The following is a 24,975-nucleotide window of genomic DNA, read 5'->3' as shown; positions in this document are numbered from 1 at the left end:
TTTTCTGTACAATATACTATGATCACACTTTTCCTCTCTCCCAGCTCCTCCCAGCTCCTCCTCCGCCAAGAACCCAATTGCACATGCTTTCTTCCTCTCTTTAAACAAGCAAAGAACAACAATAGCAACCACAAAAACCAAAAACACAAGAAATTCACACAAGAAAGACAAAAAAAAAAACTCACAAAAACACAAAGTCAAAACCAAAATATGCAAGCAAAAATTAAATAAAAAGTGTCAAAACAAAGCAATATGAGACGAAGGGCTACAAAAATGCCATTGAGTTCTTTTGGAGTTGGCCATCCACTCATGGGCATTAGCATATCATCAAGTGTGGGTAATATATATACCCAGTGAGACTCCATCATTAAAGACTTAAATTGTAAACATTTAACATCTTTAGCAAAATCTGTCAACATTTTCCCCTTAAAGAAATAATGATAATAACCTCCAAGTGTCCCATTTATCTTTCCCCAAACTGTTAACAAACTATCAAGCTATCATAATCCTTGAGCTCAACTTTCCTTTTGTTCCCTAAAAACATCTGAATGTTTCTTGTTTTTTTATAATCACTCTGTGCTTGCAAGCCTCACAACTCCAACAACGAATGAAACGCGCATAGCATGTATACACTCCTGAATTATTGCATAATGGTAGCATAGTTGGTACAGTAAAATTGATTTACTTAAGGAATCAGAGACAGCTAGAGCAAAGATCTGAAAGGTGAAAAATGAGGGCTTTATCAGCTAAAGTACTCAACAACAGACTCCCTTGCTTCATAAGTATAATGCCACCTGTCTGAATAATGTATCACTGGCTTTTGGTGTTACATTGAATGCCTGCCTATTCTGTCATAATTAAAAATCTCTGAGAAACCTAAAAGCTGTTAATGGCCAGCCAAGTGCTTGCCAAATGAAATATGCTCACCAAAATGGATTTTTGAGAATCATTCAATTTATAAGAGTCTAAAGGTGAAGTGGTTATCTCATGGAGGGGTTTAACAGATGATCAATGCACTTGAATATTCTGCTTTCTAGATAATTCTATTTGCAGAGAATAGTTATGCTTTAAAATAGGGAGTTGAAGTGTTCACACAGTCTTTACCTTTACAATAAGATAATTTATTTTCCTATGTAATAGCATGAGTTGATTGCAGACTACAGCGTTCAATTATAATGAACTGTGATTCTAACTCTATGTTTTAAACTTATGAGCCTGGCAAAGCAAGAAATTAACTTATTTAGTCTACCACATAGCTAGGAAGGAGCTAAGCAAGGCTTTGTCCTTACTGGTAATGCCTCACAAACCTTTATTTTAATACAGTGAGAGACACTTACAAAAACATCTATCACATGCTGAGTTTGGGGGCTAACTTCATTATTCATAATATTATGGTATTATATAGCCTTTGCTTTTACATTCATTTAGGTTAATTTTTAAACATACATAGTAACTTTTTGTTTCATCATTATTTATGAAATTAGAATTATCCATGAATTTTGTGTTTTTATAATTTATAAAAATAATTTCTAACATGCTTTTTCAAATAGATATCTTATGTATAAACTTATATGTGCTGAAAGTGCATTTTATTAATAAAACATTCATTTAATATGATAAATGAATAAAATTGTGCCTTAAATATATTTTTATTAGTCTATGGGTAAAGATACATATCTCTAGAAGGTACTTTTATATTGTGTCCATTTAGCAAAACAGCAGTAGTAATTTCTCCTGTGACATCCATGAGCTCCTTAGTCATGGGCTCTTGGTCAGATTTCCTACACCAGGCATGTGTTCCATCTTGCCATGTGAGCTTTATATCCTACCAGAGAGCAATTGGTAACATTCATCCAACCATTTCACCCATGAATCTGTCTTGTCAGGCTGCTCATTACTGTAATTGCAGAGATCCTAGATAGGAAAGAGTGTTAATGCTTTTTTCTCCCAGTAGCTTACATAGCATTATCCAGTACTATGAAAGCTACCTAATAGCAAGGAAGCTTCCTAGTCAATACCAGCTTGTTTTGTTTTTTCATTTCTAGTAAATAAAGAGTTGTATCTTTAGACTCTTGCCATCAATATCTAGTGAGGTACCAAAAACAATGACAGTAGCTTAATAGCCTATATTGCTTTAGGGGTCTTTGGGATACCAGCAACTTGAAAGTAACTCACATCTGGAACTGAGCTGTTTTATCTGACAACCCATGACTTGTGGGAGGAACATTTCGCTCTGTATAGGAAGCCCCATATTTTTGTATACACACACACTCACACACAATAGATAGATAGATAGATTGATAGATTCATACATACATACATATGTACGTATATACATTATCTCCTACCTGTTGGTGGAAATGTATCCTAATTCTATTTCCTTGACACTGTAAAAAGAGATTTCGAAGAATGCTAAAGTGTGGTGTTGGTGGCAACATTCACTCTATGTGAAACACAAAAGAATAATAATACCTCCATAGAATAACTAGGGCAATTTAGTCTTGAGATGATGAAGTCTGTTCTAAGGAAATAGAAATATGTGTAGAAGTTTCTCAAAAAAGTACAGATAGAACAAACATATGACCCAACTATAGCACTCCTGTGTGTACATCCAAAGGATAATACATGGTATCATAGAGATATTTTTATCATCCATGATTTTTGCTGCTCTTTCCAGCTGCCCATGATTAGACTCACTTTTGATCTACAAGTGAGGTGACAGAGATAACGACATTTAATAATTTTTCTCTGGTCACATAACTTCTATGTCTTGGTTATATACACCTTGCTAAAGAGTATCATATGACTTGTATCACCATCACTTTATTTTCTTTAAAAAATAGTAAATGTGCTGAGCATACGGTACACACCCAAGCTGGGTAATGGCAGGACACACCTTTAATCCCAGTACTCAGGAGACAGAGGAAGGCAGATCTATGAGTTCAAGGCCAGTCTGCTCTACAAGTGAGTTCAAGACAGCCAGGGCTGAATGGAAAACACTTTAAATGCAATGTCTTTTCTGGGAATCACAGTAGCACACTTCAGTATAGCAGCAGACTAGTCAATCATATAAAACAAAGTATCTAGCTTAAAAATTTCTGCAAGAATAAGCTTAGTGAAATGTCTCAAATACTCATGAATCTGTGTATGTCCATGTAGTCATGTGTACATGGGGTTATTATGGGTAAAAATTTTCTATGTTCATATCCATGTATACCAAGGATTGACAGACATAGGTAAATATATGATGATGTTAAAAGCATCCGTGCGTATTTTAAGGTATGTTATCTGTGTAAGTAGCAGATCCAGAATCCAAGACCAGATCTGTCTGATGTGTCTACATCTACATTTCCTCAAACAAATAGGAAGAAAATATAATAGTTTTGTTCAGTTTTGTGGACTACAAAGTTTTTTTGTGTGTGTGCTTTCTATTAATTGTTTAAAGAAAAAGTGTGCCACAGAGGGTTCCATTCCCAGGCTCATTGGTTTGTCTGGATACAGAATATTTAAAAGATTAAAATTTATGATGAAATTTGTGTATGTAACCAGAAGAAGGGAAATGAAGCATTATATGACAGATGCAATGCCTTTACTGACATTTTCCTTTCATTGACAAACCTGCAAGCAAATGATAAGGACTTTCTCATCAATTCTGTGTATCTGTGAAGCGCAGCATCTCCCGGTTTCTGTTTTGTTTTCTGTTTGTTTGGTTTGTTTGGTTTTATCAAGACAGGATTCCATTGTGTAGCCCTCACTGTCCTTGGACTTGCTTTGTATATTAGGCTGGCCCCAACCTCAAGATCTGACTGTCTCTATCTTCCAAGCATTAGGATTAAAGGTGTGCACTGCCACCACCACCAGACGCATTTCCTATATTTAAAGGAATATAAAGTGATGTGGATACAAGTCACATGAGCCAGGTTAATGCTATAATCAAGATGGTTTGTTATCCCTGAGAATTCTCAGCAGCCTTGAATGGAGCCACTGATCTTACCACATTCTCACCAAAGATATCTGCATCTTTCAGGGAAGATATGACAACATGTTTTTTGCTAGATGTGTTTGCTGTTGATAGCTCATCTCTTCCAATTACCCAGATGCAGAAATAGCTTCAAAAGATTCTCTTAGAAAGAATCAAAGGCAACTCCAGTTGAAGCTCTCTGAAGGAAACGTGAAGCAGACACGCTCACCTTCAGGGAACTCTGACACATTAATTTCCTTCAGCCACCCCACTTAAAGTTGTAAGTCTGGCACCACCATGGCGGGGGCCCTAATCAGATACCAAGCTGGTGCTGACTACATCAGAAATGATGTCAGATGAACGGCAGTCCCCCACCACTGCCTCATTTGGAGCAAACACTGAAACACTTGTTTTTTAGACTACTTTATGACTTGCTTGAAAAATGACTTTGTTCACTATGGAAGGCCAATAACGTATGAGGTGTTGCCCAGGATTTTAACACTTCTACTGCATGCATGACATTCTTTGTGCACACATAGCTACACAGTGAGAATATCACTGGACTACTTATAGCATCAATACCTTCTATCGGGGGAGAGACTGCATGGTAACAGCTGTGTTGATACTTCCAGGTATATAAAATCTGGTAAGAAACCATATTGCCAAAAGTACAGGAAGAAATGTTTTCATTTTACGCCATATGGTTTGGCTTAGATCGGATTTACACATTTGGAGTTCCTTATTTATTTTTAATGGTGGTCCTTCACCTCAGGTACATGAATGTGCTTTTCACCTCTGCTCTTTGGGGACTGTGCCTGTCAAAGGCTCTGTCCAATGCAGGTCTGAGAATTCTCTGCCCCCCTATTGACAGATCCTATATTCTCCTACCTCCTCCTAGGGAAGCTGTGTTGTTTTAGGAGCTACAAGGGCAAGTATGGAAGCCTCACTGGGATGGTGAATAGGGCACCAAGATCCTCTTTGTGACAAACAGGTGACTCTTTCCCCCAGTCGCTGTGGAACTACAGCACAGAGAATAACCCCTCCTCAGACTCTCCTCCTCTCATGTCCTGCTACTGGATAATCGAGCCCAAGTCTGGTCTCCTTCTGGAAATTATTTGGTAATAAGAAACAGACCTTAGTTGGTGTTGTGAGATGAGGCTGTGACCTTTCACCTTCAGAGACCTGGGTGCTGAACCTTTCTGGAGGTTGGTGGTCTCCATCTAGTCCACAACAGGTATTTTCAGTGCCTCCACGTTATATGGCATTTGTGGTCAACAGTACCTTGATCCCAAAGAGAAATTTGTAGTAATGTATTTAACCACAGGATCCTTGGGAGGACAAACTATTCTCTGCCTCATTCTCACCCATCATTACTGTGTCAGATCCAGGAGACTTCTTACTTTAATCCCAGTATTTTGTACTAGAGCCACTTCTTTTGTAGAGCTCATGGTAGTTTTATATTCTTGACTGTATAATGTGCTTCTGCCCAGATTCTAATGCATGCTAATGGCTACCACTCTTTGCATTCACACTTTGAGTGTTCTCTCCAATTCTGTTTAAGAAGCTTCAGCCGGAACAGGCATATCAGGGCAATATATTTTCCACCTTCTTGTACAACCTTAGTATCCATATAATTTATCACCCATGTTCCTTGTTTACTTTAGAGCTGCCTAGGCGAATGCAGACCATTACACAGTTACCTGCATCTGAGAATGGCTTTGTGTTTATACTATCATTGAAGATCCAAGATAAAGCTATAGAAACCTGGAAACCTAGGTTCTTCCAATGTCTCAGTGCTGCAGCTCCCAGAAGCCAATTATATAGGACAGCAAATTTTATTGGCCCTGAGACCAGTGGGAGCCACAGCACTTGGGTTCCAAGCACAGATCTGCTTGCCATTATTTGTGTGACTCTGGGTGAGGCACTTACCCTCTAGGCATCACTTTCTTCTTATCTATGAAGTGAGACTGATAAGAGTATCTTTGTTCCAGGGCTGGGACTCAGTGCATTCGAAAGGTTCAGAACTGTGTCTGGTACCCAGAGTGTTACATAAAGACTATTATCTCATGAAGAGAAACAACAATAAACTTCCTCTAATTTGACAAGCATTTCCAGAAGACCATGTAATAATGGAAGCACTTTATGTAAAACCTAAAAACAAATTACCTATATGAGTGAGTCAGTGGGAAATTTGAGAAGCAGAATGAGAACAATAGAGAACAAAAGTGAGACAGCACCATCAGTCAAATTCCATGTTAGAACCATAGCCAAATTCCATGTTAGAACACTCAGCATGATAGACCCTTATGCATATAGAAAAGCTATAGATGGTAGACTATTGATTCTCTTTTGGGTCTCATTTTTATCCAACAGTAGCATTTAACATTAAGTATGCCTAAGATATACCTTATTAATTCTATCCCAAAATGATATTCCCAGACTCCCACAGTCTTAAGTAGCATTCCCTCTCAAACTACACCTAGTAAGACTTAAACAACCAAGCAAAAGCAAACGACTAGTTAAGTGAAGCATCGACTTTTCTACACATTGGGAAGTGAATAGAACTTGGGAATTTATGACGATTCTAACCACACTGATGCAGAATTGCTTGGATAAAGTATTGTCCTGTTTTGGAGGACATACACAGAGCAGAGCTTTTGTGGGCCAGGCTCAGAGGACTTTATGACCCTGAACAACTACACTGAGAAAAATCACACTTTAGTGCAGACATGCACCTGTTACTTCTTAGCAGCAGCAGAGAATGAGCAAAACATTCCAAGACACTCATGACCTTGTTCCTCCTTTGTATATAATCTTCCCTGCAGCATCTTTAGGATTTTCATTTGCTTGTTTTGAGGAAGCAAAGAACATCTACATCCCCAGAGAGAGGTGAGGCATACACCCTGTGCTGCAATACATGGGGATTCTAACTCTCATTTGGAGAAAACATTTTGATTTATCTAGAATATAGCTGAGTAATTACTTCAAACATACATTTCAGATAATATCACGGAATAATCTTCCACATAGGCAATAGTGAGTTTATGAATTATTTTTAAAACACCAATTATAAGAAAATTATTGTATGACTATGTAATTAAAAGTCTCATCCCTCATTATATGTTATGCTTAATTTTGAGATTGCTGTTAAGTGATGGGTGGAGTGAATATCTTCAGCTCAGGAAAGTGTTTATGCAATAACATTTGTAAAGATATGAGGTTAAAACACTCATGTTATCTGGGAGTGCACGTAAACATTTTCTTGAAAGTTAAAAAGCCCATTCTAAGGCTCTAGAACTTCTGAAAATGCTTTTTGAAATCCAAAAAAAAAAAAAAATCACATGTGTAATTATGAAATTCAAATTCAGGTCATTGGATTTCCTATCAATATGAACCATGGATTTTTTGCAAAATGAGTAATATTAGGTTTCAAAAATGTGAAAGATTATCCTGGGAAATATTGGTGTGCTAAAAATTAAGAAATTTATTTTAGGGAGAATTATGTCAGTGAAGAAAACATGACTCAGTTGTGGAGCAAGTATGAGCAGCTTAGTTCAGATTCCCATCACCCACATAAACAGCAAAGAGGTTTAACAGTCAATTTGTACATCTCAGCACCCAGCACACAGACAGTTACAAGGCATCCCTGGGGAAGATGCCTACATGGCCTAGTCAAATCTGCAGGATCTAAATTCAAGTGAATGACCCTACCTCAATAAATAAGGTGACGATCAATTGAGGAAACACTCAAAATAAAACCTTGGCCTCTACACACACACACACACACAGAGAGAGAGAGAGAGAGAGAGAGAGAGAGAGAGAGAGAGAGAGAGAGAGGAATTATATCATGTCAAAGGGATAGCAGACAGGGTGAAGATGAGAAAAATTAGTAAAAATATGACTGCAGTAAAGGAAGAATGAAGGAAGACACATCACCAGTAAATAAATTTATAATGAAACATCTATCCTAGAAAGACTCTGTGTTGGATATATTTGTGACTGGGATATGTAGCATATCCCCAAAGCCTCAATGAATACAGAAAAAGGGTCTTCAATATTATATCTCATATAAAGTATATTTCACCTTACCTAAATAACTGATCTATGGACTCTAGGTCAATTGATCCTAAAAAAAATTCAGTGAAAGTATTTAGGCTCATTATAGTAGTGAAGCAGGCTGACCTCTGACCCTACTGATCTATCACAGCAATCGAGAAGCTCAGTGGCCAGGCAGGTGCCACATGGAAAGCCACAGTACATCTACATTAATTAGAACTGAATTTAGTGCAGTCAGCCTCCAGAACTAAGCTACAATCCCCTAAGTACACCTAAGAGACAAAAATGACAGTGGGAGGCAACTGGCCAAGTGTGAAATGTAAATTTTTCTAATTGTTTCACCAAGGCTGTGGAATAAATGTACCAAGGAAACCTAACAGCAGAGTACAAGTCATTGGTGCTAGGGGTTTCCTTGTTGCAAGAATCCAGATATAGACAGACAAGTTAAAGGCCATCGAGGTGCTTTGAATACAGACTGGAAACACAAATACAGCTTATATTTGGCAGTTATTTATTTCCTTCTTTTAAAGTTTATTTATTTATATGAGTACACTGTAGGAGAAACACCAGAAAAGGGCATTAGATACCATTACAGATGGTTGTCAACCACCATGTGATTGCTGGGAATTGAACTCAGGACCTCTGGAAGAGCAGTCAGTGCTCTTAACTACGAAACCATCTCCCCAGCCTCAGTTATTCATTTCCTAAGCATGGGGCATGGTAATGGAAGAATAAGAGTCTTTAGCTGAAAGCATTTATAGGTAAAATAAAATGATACTTTGGTGTTTTACTGCTTAGGAATTTCCTATGTTATGTAGTGACCCTTAGTTGCTTTCAAGCCCCATGCCCTTCCTTGTTCCGTATCCCTCTCTCAATGTAACCTTTCTCCCCAAGTTCCTCTCTTATGTTCTGTGTGATTCTCTAAGCTTAGAGTTTCTTGCCCCTGTGAGGGTAGACGATTAATTACTGAAGCGAGTCAAATTATTGGTGGTTTATACCACTGAAGAAAGTTACATCTCTATGGCCAACAACCATTAACTGCCATGGACTGTTAGGAAAGGATGAGGCCCCATCAGCTCCTTTCCCACCACTTTTCATATGTTCCTGAAAACACATTTCTAGGGAAAAGGTATCTAAGGAAAATTTTGTTGGAAAACATTGGTCACTAATAGAGTTCAGTGAAGGAATATGAAGTACTTGGCGGAATGGTTTTTACTTCTGCTCATTTTTGAAAATTAATGCTTAGAATCTGGATAATAGAATAGGTTCCTCATATCTGTATGTCTCAAAATATGAAATACACTGAAACATTTTTTCTGGAAGTTTTTCTATCAATTTGTGTAGTCTAACAGTGTGATTAAGAAAATCACATCCATATTATCCATTTTTGAAATGTTCACTGTGTATCAATTTATTGGACAAAATCATGAAATAAGATGTACTTAGTTTAGGTGTTTTCTGACTAGTATCGTGGGTAAGAATTGAGTAATATTTTCAATTGTTTCTTTTTTAAATGATGGCAATGAAAATCATGTCAGACAAGCAGTGACACATTTGAAGATGACACAGAGACTCATAACACACAACACAGAGACACATGACACCTCAGAACCAATCTGCTGAATTCAAAGTCAGAAGCGGTCACATCTCCATCTTAGAGAAAGAAGGATTTGACAGCACTGCCTCCCAATTCAGATTCACAAAGTTCACAGTAGCAAACATTTGCTAAGTTTTCCAGTAAAACAGCAACATTCGGATGCTTCAAGGTTTTCCCGAATGACAGCTGGAAATGCTACAGTCTCTGAAGGAGCAGCTCCAAATCTCACACAGTATTCACTGAAAGACACAGTTTGTTACTGAAATAGTAGCAGGTTGTCAACACCATCGATGGCTGGCTCTGTACACACTCTGATACTGGTATCCATCATGCTGGAATTTGTATTCAAATTCTTATTTGGTATGAAGAGTGAGAAAGATCCTTTTCAAACAGAGACAATGACACTGGTCACTCCTATGAAGCTTGTAAAAGGCAGGTGACATCTACTGAGTGCTTGAGAAGAAATTGTATAGTTTCTGGCTTGCATATGGCTTCTAAGTATTAGTGAGTAAAGTAATTCAAGTGCTTGCTTGGGCTGTTGTCTGAGTTTCAATCCAGTTCGTTTCTACCTGTTATTGTCCCAAGTCCCTTATCAAGACAATGACTCTAATAATATTAAAAACAAAAAATCCTGTCCCAGACCCCAGGGGAGTCAGAGTGCCAGGACCCAATCAGGATGACTTTAGCCGAAATCAGGAACAAAGGGAAGATAGAACCTGTAAGGATAACCTCCAGTAGATAGGCACGGATCCCAGGTCAGGGATTTCAAAATTGTTAAACCACAAATGTTCCTGTCCAAAGGAAAGACAGGGACAAAAAAATGGAACAGAGACTGAAGGAAGGGCCATCCAGGGACCGCTGCACCTGGGGATCCATTCCATATGCAGACACCAAACCCGGACACTATTGCTGATGCCAAGAAGTGCTTGATGGCAGGAGCCTGGTATGGTTGTTCCCTGAGAGGCTCTGCCAGAGCCTGACCAATACAGATGCAGATACTCACAGTCAATCATTAGACTGAGCCTGGGGAATCCAGTGGAAGATCTAGGGGAAGGACTGAATGAGCTGAAGGGGATTGCAACCCCATAGGAAGAACAACATCTTTTGTGACTGGGTTACCTCACTCAGGAGGATATCCTCACATACATGGGCTGAATACCTCCTGAGTGAGGTAACCCAATCATAAAAGAACACTCATGATATGCACCCACTGATAAGTGGATATTAGCCCAGAAACTTAGAATACCCAAGATACAATTTGCAAAACACATGAAACTCAAGAAGAAGGAAGACCAAAGTGTGGATACTTCGTTCCTTCTTAGAATGGGGAACAAAATACCCATGGAAGGAGTTACAAAGACAAAGTTCAGAGCTGAGATGGAAGGAAGGGCCATCCAGTGACTGCCTCACCTGGGGATCCATTCCATAAACAACCACCAAACCCAGAAACTATTGCATATGCCAGCAAGATTTTGCTGACAGGACCCTGATATAGCTGTCTCTTGTGAAGCTATGCCAGTGCCTGGCAAATACAGAAGTAGATGCTCACAGTCATCTATTGGGTGGAACACAGAGCCTCCAATGAAGGAGCTAGAGAAAGCACCCAGGAGCTAAAGGGGTCTGCAACCCTATAGGAGAAACAACAATATGAACTAACCAGTACCCCCCAGAGCTGTGTCTCTAGTTGCATATGTAGCAGAGGATGACCTAGTTGGCCATCAATAGGAGAGGAGGCTCTTGGTCCTGTGGAGGCTTGATACCCCAGTATAGGAGGATGCTGAGGCTGTGAGGCAGGAGTGAGTGGGTGGGGGAACACCTTCATAGAGGCAGAGTGGAGGAGGGAGAGGGAGAATGGGATAGGGGGTTTATGGAGTGGTAACTAGGAAGGGGGATATCATTTGAAATGTAAAGGAATAAAATGGTTAAACTAATTCCCTAAGCCTTTGATCCCAAATCCTTGCTAGTTAACAAAAGGACTAAGGATTGAAATACTGGGTCACAGTCCTGCCCAGCTGAGTAGAGAAAAGAGCCCCTGGGACTATATACTGAGAGTCAGTTGTGCATCAAAGTAAATGTCAGAAGCTGAATTCCAGAAGCCCCAACCAGCTGTGGTCCATTTCTTCCTGTTACCCCACATACATGGGCTGAATGCACTAAGCAGCATAAAGACTAATAGAATGATTCTTATTGAAGTCACCCAAAGTGGAGAATGCTGATTTAAAAATCAACCATCATTTCAAACAGGGTCTGAAAGTTTCACTTGTGAGTCAACACTGCAAGCCTGTAAATAAAACTTGAGTTAATGAAAGTATTCTTTATAAAAGCCCTATAATTCAATTTAAAAGAAAAATTTTAAATGAGACATTAAAAGCTAGATCATGAATTCAGTTGCATTGTATACTGGCCTTTCAGAAGGAGTTTTGAAAAACTCAACAGCTTTTTATTAAAAGAAAAGACATGTGTTAAGGCAGATAATGAACCTATTCAATTATATAATTCATTTTATATGGGTATATATGATCTATATAATAAATATTTTATGTTCATGAATAAATACATGTGTGTATTTAATCAACAAATGCATGCATTGAGTAATGTTGCATGTATCATTGTAAGAGCACAAAACACTTCAGTAATACATGTGTTCAAGTGAATGCTGAACAACAGCTACACTGCAAAGATGAACATTTCCCCAGATATGGAGATAGAAGGAGGTATACAATTTTGCAATATAATAATAATAACAACAACAATAAAAATAAAAAAAACATATCTAGGAAGTCTTTTCCCACCAAAGATGTAGCCTGTTCTTATTGTTCACCAGCAGGCTGTTGTTTGACCCTTAGTCGGTTCTATAAACAGGCTTAGATTTGAGGAGACACAGTAATCATACTAACTGATCTTTAAAACATCCTTGCTCTCCTGAGAAGGAAACCGACAGTCCAATGATCTCAGCTACTTTCTTGTGAGGTACAAGAAATGACTTACAGGAAGGATGCATGAATGAAGCCAGACATAGCTTCCTACTTCTAGTCCCATGCCCAAGAATCTGAAATGTATCCTAAAGGAAAGTAGGTAGAGGGAGGATAATTGAAGGATATTAGTTCTGGGAAATACAGTTGCTATGAGTCTGTGTCAGATAACAAAAAGATTATGCAACTGAGAATATAGGAGATAAACAGTGAGTGTTTTCAAAAGATAGCTCCAACGGCCTTTCACACCTCCTCCCGCTACCTCGTTTCTTATGATGTTTAGAAAGAAAACAGTGTTGAGATAGAAGATGTTATGGCTCAGCCTCACATGTATAAGAAACTCTGGGGTGTTTACACTGTTTATGATTCATTGCTATTCCGTTCTTCATGGGAAAATTTCATCTGTGAAACACTCACATTCTTCCATTGTAAAATAAAGGCTTAAAAATAATACCCATCCATCCTTGTTAAAACGACAAGCCAATTTAAACTCAGGGGAAAACAACTTGAAATAAGTCAGGAAAGGGTCCCAAGGAGCTTTCATTTACTGACTTTTGTCGGCCCACTAGATAAGAACACAGTCCTTCACTTTTATGTCGGCTAATCTCCCATTGACCCGCCTAGCCATGATACAGCATCCATCACCAAGTAAACAGAAGTATTTTGCTTTCTGATTGCATCCATTGACACTCTTTTTCTTCCTGAAGACAGATTATCTTTTTTCTTCATAGTCAGTCTAGTCAAGTCAATTCCATTCAAAATTTGAAATCACACAGTTTATAGGGAGAAAAAAAAACTTTTGTGAAAATTTGAATAGAACGATGTATATAATTTTCATATTGCCCAAATATTTTAGGTATCTGATTGCTTTTTATTCAAGCAGTTCTGGAAGCAAAACATCAAAACAGCCTTGATGTTTGCAAAGGGATAGCAGTTAAATGAGTTGGTGCATGCAGTTAAGAATTAGCCATGGAACAAAACCCAAAGGCTGGTTTACAGCCCCCAAATATACTGAGCCAGATGTGGGTGTTTTAAAGCATCACTGATGGGCTAACCTTCTTTGAGGGGTGAAATGAAGCACTCTTTGAAAGTTGCCTAAGAATCTGCCTCACTTAAGAAACCAATGGCATCTGAAGTGATAACAGAACAGAGTCATTTCAGGCTGGCTGCCCAACTTGACTGAAAACTTAGTGACAGATAAAGCATAAATCAGAGCTCTTATCATTCCCCTTCCTTGCTTGCCAAATGGGGGTTTAGTTTATCAGTGACCTGGAGGCCCACAGACTGCCATTCCCCTTAGAGCTAGCCAGCCTGGTGGAGCTGGCTGGAAGCTAAATGGCTGTTCTAAAACGTGTTCATGTAAACAAGCTGGGGGAAGACTTCCTTGAACTGCCAGTTAGTAAAGTGTCATCCATCTCACTAAACTGTACATTTGATAGGGGCATATCATCTATATCTACAAAGAAAACAAATAATAAAAAAACAAGTTCCGTGATATGGGCTGGGACCTCTCATGGTGATAAAAGTACTAAGAATTAAATTGCCTGACTCTAACAATGTCTGCACATTAAAAGGAGACGGGGGATGGGGTGGAAGAGGTAGAGGATGTTTTTTGTTGTTGTTGTTCGTTTTTTGTTTGGAAAAAAACATATGGTAGTTACTTTAATTTTCATGCAGCATAATACTAACTAAAGTATGTTTTCATATATTTGAAGTGATAATTCTAGGAATGTGTTGGAAAGATGTTTCCAAACAAGCTTTTTATTTTTTTTAACCCCCCATCTTTTCATCCAGTTTCCATGCGGTGACAACATGGTGTCTCAGCCATAGCTTTGAAAGCTCACATTCCCATATAACACTTCTATCTAACATGGGAATTTATTGATACAAAGTGTTGATGTTATTGATAGCAAAGTGTTAAACTATTTTCATATGGGCACTAGTAGATTTGGTTTAATGTTGTTACTATTTTGTTTCTAAAGTTCAGTAGTCCACGTAGTCTCTGATTAGAGGGATGGGTGGCCAAGATTTTGGAAATAGCTAGTATAACTTCATTTAGACGGTAAATATGTGACCATTATAAAAGGCCAAATTGTCATGAGTGGGCTCTGAAAGTTAAGCATCATTCCAGAGATAGAAGGAATGGCTGGAAATCAACTATGTTTGGTATGGTTAAAAAGGTTTGAAGGTAAGGTTGATGTTTTAGGAAAAAGAGGACAAAGAGAAGGAGAAGGGAGGGGAGGAGGAGGAGGAGGAGGAGGAGGAGGAGGAAGAAGAAGAAGAAGAAGAAGAAGAAGAAGAAGAAGAAGAAGAAGAAGAAGAAGAAGAAGAAGAAGAAGAAGAAGAAGAAGAAGAAGAAGAAAACAATATATATTTCTAATAGGAAGACCTATTTTCCTCAATAATGTAGTAAGGATAAAATTCATAGTGATGAACTGTTCTATACATTCCTCATGTGGCTGAGACACGAGATGCATATAAATGTGCGTTATTTTTGGCTACACCCAGATATTTTACCATGTGTTGTGAGAGTACTACTTCCTCTCTCAAGATTGGCTCACAGCCACTGAAAGTTCAGATGTTTCCATTTAAAAATTAGTTCTTGTATATAAAGATACAGAAAACATACCTGTGGCCCACTCAAGATATAAGCATGTAGCTGAACTAAGGTCCGTAAAGGTGGAGGAAGTAACATTTTGTCCAAAATCCCTAATTCCACTCTAGGAGTCACTTCAGATGTAATGAAATGCCCTGCACATATCATCCACACTCTTAACTTGATGGAAAACTTGTATTTAAATGTAACACTTTGACTTAGGAAGTCTGGTGTTCTCTTCTGGTTGTCTTGCATTATTACAAGTATTGACTTTTTTTTTCACCGAGTAATTAAAGGCTACAGGAAGAACTTATTTATGAATACAGATAACTAACACATATCTCTCTGATAAAACATCTGAACTTTACTACACTTAAGGGTAATAAAGTAATCTTTGTTATATAAATAAATGCACTGGACCAGACTTAGGGATGGATAGGGTAGGGGTGGGTTTCTTTTGCTCTTTTGTCTAATCAAACTATGGAAATACAGACATTTGATATTTTTTATCCTATAATTCATATCTATTCATTAAATAGTTTTGAACAGCTATTGTGTCCTATAGTCCTGATAAACATTTAAAATATACTAACATACATATCCTCATATGTAATTGTAATAATAAAAGTCAATTTTTATATAAAATATAAAATTTATAACAATAAAAGACATAATAACATAATACATTTTATATTTTGAGGGACTTTCAGATTTTGGTGTGTTTTAAAATGTAAATTTTATAAAAGAATGATGAGGTACCGTTAAGCTTAGGGAAATTGTCATTAACATCTTAGAGAAAACTCAAAGGCAGCTTCAAATAAAGGTTTACTATATTTATAAGACTGGTATCTCATCCCATCTTGTTCTCAACCTTCAGAGGCTCTCCAAGGATCTGAGAAGTACTGCACTGGGATCACTATCTTAAATTGTCTTCTCCAGTCTTACACTTATCTGAGACTTCAGAGGAGACCATCCCTTGTTATCATTGCCCTCCAGAAGATGAAAAGCCACAGCCCTTCCTCAGTACCAAACAAGTCCAACTCTTCAGAAACCATTTAGTTAATCTCCAACTATTATGCTGCAATCTAAGCAAGTCTCACTGGTTCTATATCAGTTACTTCTCTCCGTTGTGATGAACAATGCAATCCCTGCCTTTCTAGAAGTTACACATCAATTTTCCTTTCTTTTTGCTGGTTTTTATAAAGTGTTCATATTAAGTATCTATGATATGTTAGACACCACCTCCAGTCCACTCACCTCTCCCACTAGTTTTTCTGGATGGTTTCATTGTAATTTTCGTGCCATACATACACATGACTTTGTGTATGCAATATAAAATCTAGTAACTAACTCCAAGTGAGAGAAAATATGCAATTTGATTTTCTGAAACTGACTTAATTCACTTCCTGTAGATATACCCAGTTTCATCTATTTTTTTTAAAAATAACATAGCATGGTTGACAAATTCATTGTATATTCAAATCATATTTTCCTTTTGTTTATTTTCCATTTTATTAAACATAGATTTTTTTTCCTCATACAATGTAATTTGAATACAGTTTTCCCTCCTTCCATTCACCTCAGTTCCTCCCCACCTCCTCTCCCATCTTGATACACACCCTTTTAGTCTCTCATTAGGAAAGGACAGGCTTCTTAGAGATAACAACAAACAGAAACCAATTAAATAGAATAGGATAACATGAAAAGCATCCTATCAAAGATGGACAAACAAGCCAACAGAAAAGCAAGAGCCACAGCAGAAGGAGCAAGAACAGAAGCCATTCGTTTGCACATCCAGGCATCCCACAAAACCACTCAGCTAAAAGCTAAGATACACATGCTGAGGATGAGGCGAAGCCCTGTGCGGGCCCTGCACTTGCTGCTTCAGTCTCTGTGAGTTCATATGAGATTTGCTCAGTTATTTAAGAGGGCCTTATACAACTGGTATCCTCTTGTCCCCTCCGTCTCCCACACTGATTCTGCTTCATCTTCCTGAGGTTTGTGGGCAGGGGACCATTTCTGCTTTCCTGAGTTCTGAGGGGAGGCATTTGATAACATTGTCTCATTTAGATCTGTGTGTTCTAATACACCCCATTTTCTTTATCCATTCCTCTGTTGTTGAACCCACCATGAGGATTCCATCACTTACCAGTGTAAATATATCATTTTGATTTTTTCAGGTGAAATATCAATTTTATTATGCTTATTTTCCATTTGTTGTTGTTGGGTTTTTTTTTTTTTTTTTGGTTTTTCGAGACAGGGTTTCTCTGTGTTATTACAACAATTCCACCTCTTCAGTTAAAAGCTCAAAGAATTTTGAACATGATCTGGCTTAGGAGGTAGACTAGGCTAGAAGACTGAAGCATCATATCTACAATAGATCAAAGACAAACCTAACACAGGGAAGCATGAATGTGGTGCACATGCATACATTCAGAAACAACACCCATACACACAAATGAAAACAAACAAAACAGTAACAAAACAAAACAAATAGAAAAAAGGAAAGAAAAGAAAAAATGCCAGAAACCAAAGAATAATTCAAAAGGATCACAGATCTGACATAATCAGTTTCAAGTACTCTATGGGCAGGAGTTTCTATTGCAAACATAAGCCCTTCACCAGGACTTTTCTTTTGAAGTCAAGTGAACTAAATTGCCAGTGATTCCAGCTAAAAGTCTGGATTCTCATTAGATGTTCTACAGAGGCTCGAGCAAAACAAAATGCAAAAAACCTCCCTTGGCTTAGCTCTTTTTCTCTATTATCAGCTGACTGTAACATCCTCTCATCTAGCCTCCAAGTTCTGTGACCTTAATATGACATTTGGGTTGGGTGATTAATCGCTATTACAGGGCGTGTGCTGATTAAACCAGGCCTTGTTGGCATAGTAGCCAGTTACAATGCTTCGATTCAGAGGGATAAGCGTCAGCATACACAGTTGGATGGAGTAATATCTAATTTGTCAAAGCTCTTGTGTCTTAATTTTCTGCCACAAGACTTAAAAGGCATGGTGTCCGAACAAAAGCTTCCGATTTATTGCTTGGGAGACTTTGGTAAATTGGTCCTGCCTATCATATAATCTCATTTGGAACATTTTGAGAGACAGCGAGGAGCAAGTAGATTGAAACCTCCTTAAAAATGGGCCTGAGGGTTCCTGATCAAGAACTTTAAAGCTAAGTGGAAAGATATGATTGTCTCTTCAGAGGCAGACAACAACCAATTTGCCCAGCCGGAGCTTTCCCTGCAGGGTAATTGCATAAAAGAGTAAATGTCAGTCGAAGGATGAAAGATTCATGGAGGGAAATAAAAATATATACCAGGTCCTGAAAACATCAGACTGAAACAGACCACAGCTCTATTATGAGAAAAATAGAACAGGAGCAGCTAAAATTTCTTTTAAACCAGTTATTGCAATCATAAAAATCATAATTATCTTAACATAACAATAGTTGCTTTTCCTGGCATATGTTTTCAAAGCTGGTGGGGATATTTTTTTTTAATTGGAAAAACAAAGATACAAGATAAGCTTCTGTTTCAATCAGTAGCATAACAATTATTCTTCTCTTTGATCAGTAAAAAGAATGAATATGAGTATTGTAGACTAGGAAAAATAGTTACTTGAGCCTGATAAGTAAATGGAGTAATCATACACCCACTGAGAAACCCACAAATATATTGGGTTACCCAGAGTTTATTACATACAACACATTTCCTCTAGATATCATGGAAATAGAAAAATTAGTAAGACTATCAGTCCTTTTCCGAAATCACAAGTAGCATCTATAGCCAAATACACAATGATAATACATTCTTTGAGGGAAGGTTTAATCTTGTCAGAAACAGCCTAGATCGTAGAGGATGGGCTCGGGAAGAGAAGCAATGAACTTCTAAGTAGACAGTATCTGAGCAAACTATTGCTGGAAAATTAGAATTCACACCCACGGGCTGGGTATTATGAGATACCAATAAAAAAATGATACAATGGCCGGTTGTGGTATCACACGCCTTTAATCCCAGCACTCAGGAGGCAGAAACAGGCCGATTTCTGAGTTCGAGGCCAGCCTGGTCTACAGAGTGAGCTCCAGGACAGCCAGGGCTACACAGAGAAACCCTGTCTCGATAAACCAAAAAAAAAAAAAAAAAAATACAATGATAAGTTGGAATTATCTTATATGTATGTCAATATCCCATTCAGTCACTTATACAAATGCCTACTTCCACATCCTTCAGTGAGAGTGTATTCATTAGAGTTTAGACCAAGAGGTTTCCCCAACACAACTGTCCAAACAAGATGGAAGTTGTGTTCCCCTTCATGGAACAGGCTTGGTGAGAGCCAGAAGGCCATAGCAGGTAGGTATCGAACCCCATGAGCTCACAGACCTTCGTATTTATTGTCTATGAGACAAATCTAGTATCTTCCATGACTTCTAGGGTTAGCTTTATCCTCAGGTTGAAGCCAGCTCACTGGAATCTTATCTGCCTTCGTATTTGTGGGTAAGAGCAGATATGGCAAGAAGGCCTTTTGCTAAGGACAGCTCAGGAAGGGGCTCTGTACCCCACATTAAGAATTTAGCTGGGAGGCTTGTGCCTTGAAGTTCAAAGCATCCTATGATTAATAAGTAGGCAATATCAAACACTGAGAGAATTAGGCAGCTTCAGATAGTCAGTATTTGGTTAATGTAGAACTAAAAAAATTTTAAGATTTATTTATTATATATAAGTACACTGTAGCTGTCTTCAGACACACCAGAAGAGGGTATCAGATCTCATTACAGATGGTTGTGAGCTGCCATGTGGTTGCTGAGATTTGAATTCAGGACCTCTGGAAGAGCAGTCAGTGCTCTTAACCACTGAGCCATCTCTCCAGCCCAGAACTAAAAATTTAATAATTACACGGACAACTGAACATTTCTGTGTCTCAAATAAAACAAAACTTAACAGGTATCAGTGACCTCTTACTTCCTTTTATGAACAAAAAGAATTGAAAAAAATGAAAAAAAAAAAAAAACATGTTCTATAAAGGTGAAGAAAAACTGTCAGAGAAAGACTTATAACTGAAGCCTCCCTTCAGCAAGCGTCCCTTAGTAAGGGATAAACTTCTTCACCAGGTACAAGAGTCACCTGCTAAGTTTTCAACACTGAGGCCCCAGAGCAGTCACATTAAGCTACAGAGTTGTACCCCACCAGCCACGTTTTCTCATCACTTTTAACAACCCATGTTCATTGTGAGACCTTGATCTAGCTGTTACGAAGTGGCTTTCCGGAGAGAGAAAGTGCACAATGGACTGCAAGTCCCCAAGATTCCAAGTGTTTCTCCTACTGTTTGTAGCAATCCCATTTCCACTGAAAAAGAAAAAAGCATCTCAGGGCTGGAAAGATTGCTCAGTTCATAAAGTCCTCGACTTACAAGAAGAAGGATCTGAGTTCAATCCTCTAAACCCACGTTCTGAAAACCTCAGTGTTATGACGTGAATGTTTGTCATTCCAGAGCCAAGGAGCCAGAGATAGACAAATCCTGGACTTACCAGCCAGACAGCCTAGCTTATTTGGCAAGTTCCAGGACATTTAGAGAGACTGTCTCAAAAAGAAAAAAAAAAAAAAGTGGGTGGTTCTAAGCAAAAGTATAATTTTTCTCATCACAAGGAGGATGCTATAAAAACTTTTGAAGACAAAGGCCTTGCAAACAAGCACTGGTAGAGAGGCAACTGGGAACAACTGACAGAGAGGGCTCAGCTACCATGAGTGATATCAGAAACCTCTAGGGGACTGTCAGAGAGAAAAAGGAAAAGCAGAAGGGTTGCAAAGGTCTGGGGTGGTTGAGGCTTGTCTGCACAGGACCTTTCTTTTGACAGTTCACATCCATCTTAAGCCGAATTATTGTTTATTCTTATTGTGCCAGGTTTCCTTTCATGCACTGCTGCTTCACTGGGGTGTCATAGGCCAGTAGTTCGAGTTTTCAATTTTCAAAAGCATTTGGGATGCCAAAACAACAAAATATAAAGGGTAGCCCGCAGCACAGTTTACTTAAGAGGTTTTAATCATAATACTCTGCACAATGTACTGCGAGATCTCCTGATTCAACTGTCTCCTCTTTTTCCCTGTAGTATCTAAGGAAACGCCAAACATCCCTCCCTCTAATTTAAATACACTATAAAACTTTTGGTGGAAGTATTTTGCATCATTCTAGCTTGTTGAGAATTTTAGTTTCTGTTTTAACCAAATTAGCTTCTAAGAGAGCCCACTGGTGCCGTGTGACAAACTGAGTCACGGGTAGAAAGTCAAATGCTGTCTTATGACACTTAACGGTGGCCAGTCTGTGGAATTTGGAAAATTCTATGAATTCTGGTACGTGGCATGGCTCCGCATGCATCCTGCGCCTTCTGAGATCTCAAAAGACTCACAGCAGCCTCTGCTGATCTGGAGTTGTAAATGCTGGCCTTGATGAATGGATGTCTGATAGAAGTGATCAAAACATCGTCTGGACCAAAAGGCAGAAAACAAGATCAAACTCCCATAATTCAAGCATGACAAAGAAACCATTGCAAAAGAGATGCACCGTCATCATGCCAGACTCCAAATGAGTTATTTCTCTCCTGCCCGGTCTTACCGCAGTTGCCTCCCACTTGGCCACAAATGGCAAGCTTTCATCTAAGCTCAACTGCAACCCCACAGTCTTATCAGTGGATCTCCACTCCCTGAAACTGCACACAATGGAGGACGAATTTCCAGTGCAAAGGAATTGACACCATTACTACTTTAATTAACCAGTTGCCATTTTACACTTTTTCCCTTTTATCTCCTTTCCCTTGCCACTGTCAGTCCCCCCCATCTCTCTCTCACAAACACACACACTCACACACACACAGACACACACACATCATTTCCTTACATTTTGTGAAAAAGAAACTGGTTTAAGTATAGAACAAGAGATAGGAGACTCCACAATAATTCAGCTTGTTTTCTTGGCTGTCACAATACCCCTGTGATCACTAAAGGGGTAAGGTGAGGACTGGTGACCCTGTCATACTGAGATCTTAAAGTTCCTCATGACAGGTTGGCCTTTAAGAAAGACCAGGGTGTTTCCTTGAGTGGTCCATTCAAATGGGGAGGGGGGAAGTTACTTGTTTATTTTATCAAAGAAAACGAAACAATAAATTTTAAAGGCTGGTAAGTTAGCAAAATATATAATAAAATAAGAATTGTAAGAATGGTTTAGCAAGGCTGACTATGCAACTAATTTTGCTATATATAAAATTGCTTCACGTTCAGTTTTCAGTACAAATTTTTATACACACTCTTCCCTAAGGATTAAACGTTTTTGCACGTATAACTTAACAAAACTGTTTCTGGAGACTTCAGGGAGAGCAATGGTAAGCATGTTGCAATCTCTTCAAAGGTCATTTTAAATTTAAAAGTCAGGTTTCCCACACACATACATTCTCCAGCTTGGAAAAACTAGCTTCCTGTTGTAATCAATACAGATTACTCTTGGACTTAAAAAAAAATCAGATAAATATTGTAAATTGTTGAACTTTCTGGGTACATGTATCTTCTGCTGTAAGTTTATTTACTTTAGACAGTTTCCCTTCTTTATTACTTCAAGACCTGCTTAATATCAATAACTAAATCACTGCAGGAGCAACAGACACTTACTTGTGGCTGAATCACTGAAGCAAGAAAACGCTTGCTCAAAGATCCAGGAGAGGTTCTGGATGATCTCTTGGTTTTGCTCACTACAAGACTCATAAAAAAACTGACACTGATTTTAACTGTAGCACACCAACTGACTATCCAATACTGAAGAGTCAGCCCTGTAAACAGACATAGAACATGGCCTGAACAGTTTATAATTAGGAATATATATCTATACACATATACCATATAATAGCAATGAGTGAAAATAAAGAGACTGAATTTAAAGGAAATGGGGAGAGGTATAGGGAAGGGTTTGGAGGGAGGAACAGGAAAAGAGAAATATAATTATATTATCATCTCAAAAGTAAAATTTAAAAAGAAGAAAAAGTCAGTAAAAATCTACCACAAATTTTATATATTTGCAACCATTTGAAAAACTGTATATGCTAATAATAAATTTTTAAAATAAATATATTTATTTATATTTTATCCTTATTATATGAAAATGGTTTATCTTCTTGTTAAGTTTATGTTATTTTACTTATACCCATAATGCTTCATTATGCAATCAAACCATATATCTCATTGAGTATTTGAGTCTTCACACCCGACAAACTACTATGAATTTGTTTTTTCTGTTGTTGTTCGACTCTTTTCTTATAAAGTAAACCATTTAATTGTGGCTGGCTTACAGTTTGGGGGTTCAGTCCATTATCTTCATTAGAAGAAGCATGGCAGCATCTAGACAGACAACATGGTGCTGGAGAAGGAGCTGGAAAGTTTGACATCTTGATTGAAAGCAGCTGAAGGTTACCGTGGACCACACTGGCCATAGTTTGAGGATAGAAGACGTCAAAGCCTAACTCCAGAGTGACACACTTCCTCCAACAAGGTCACACCTCCTAATAGTGCCACTTCCTATGGTCACACTATGCACTTGTTTTAATATCAGGAATGTCCCCATCTTGCTCCTTCTTGATTATAGCACTTGAGTTGAGGATTTATAATTTCCCAAGAGAAAGATATTTGGTCATCAAAAGTAGGAAACAAATGGTAGAAAGTTGAGAGAGGATGGATGAAGTGTTGTGCCTCTTCCACTTGCCTGTGGCCAATGCAGGGGATAGCATACTAGACAAACATTTCCATTATAAAGGAGATAATAGAAGGCAGAAGGCACAGAAGAGATCCACAACAACAAATGAACAATAGTTTTAATGAGTTCTTCATGAAATGAAAATTATTATATTTAATTCGAGTCTCATACTGCAAATAATAAGAGGTATGTGCCTCTTGTTTTGTAATTTAAAAATTGTATATTCATTGTGGGATTAGCCTCTTGCTGGATTTTAGCTTCTTCGTTGTTTGACAGATCTTACAAAAATAATCTAGAGCATTTTGGGGGGCCGCTTTGAGCACATGAAAACTTCATTACCAATTTATGTTAGTGTCACCAATTATATGCAAAAGAAAGCATGCAGACATACATCTTGTTATCTTGTTTCATTGATGAAGAAACCCATAGAATTTAGTTTATAAAGGACAAGTCATTAAAAAGTAGGGTTCAGGAATGAAAGAAGTCAAACCTGCTACATTGTTTTTCCATCACTATAACAAATTATTGAGACTAATCAATTTATCAAGAGAAAACGTTCATTTTGGATTACAGTTTTGGAGTGTTATGTTCATGATTAGTTGATCCAGTGACTTTAGCCTGTGGAGAATCAGTACTCCACAAGAGAATCACGTAGCATAGAAGAACTATTCACTTCATGAAGCAAAAGAGAAAAGGAGAAAAGAGCTGAGAGCGCATGGTTCCCTTGAAAAGTGTACCCCCAGTGATCTTTGTTCTCTTATAGGTTCCACCATCTTTCAATAGGGTCAAGCTTTAGTAGAAGCTAACCATGGGACCTTAGAGAATATTCCAGATCCAGTCCAGCACTTGCCTAGTCTTATTTAAATGACAAAAATATTAAAATAAGTCAAAGTTCATAATTTGTTAACATTTCCTATATCATCCTGGTTGACTATAAATTCTATCTCTGGATCAAAACAGGATTCTTATTCTTTCTCATGTTGGATCACAGGGTGAAACAGCCAGATGTCTGTTTAGTACTCAGTTGATCTACATCATAGGTGCTGAAGGCACAAGAGTGTTCGA

This window comes from Mus caroli, unplaced genomic scaffold, assembly GCF_978045245.1.
Source record: "Mus caroli unplaced genomic scaffold, Mus_caroli_1 scaffold_10, whole genome shotgun sequence".
NCBI lineage: Eukaryota > Metazoa > Chordata > Mammalia > Rodentia > Muridae > Mus > Mus caroli.
Note: the sequence above shows the minus strand (reverse complement) of the source record.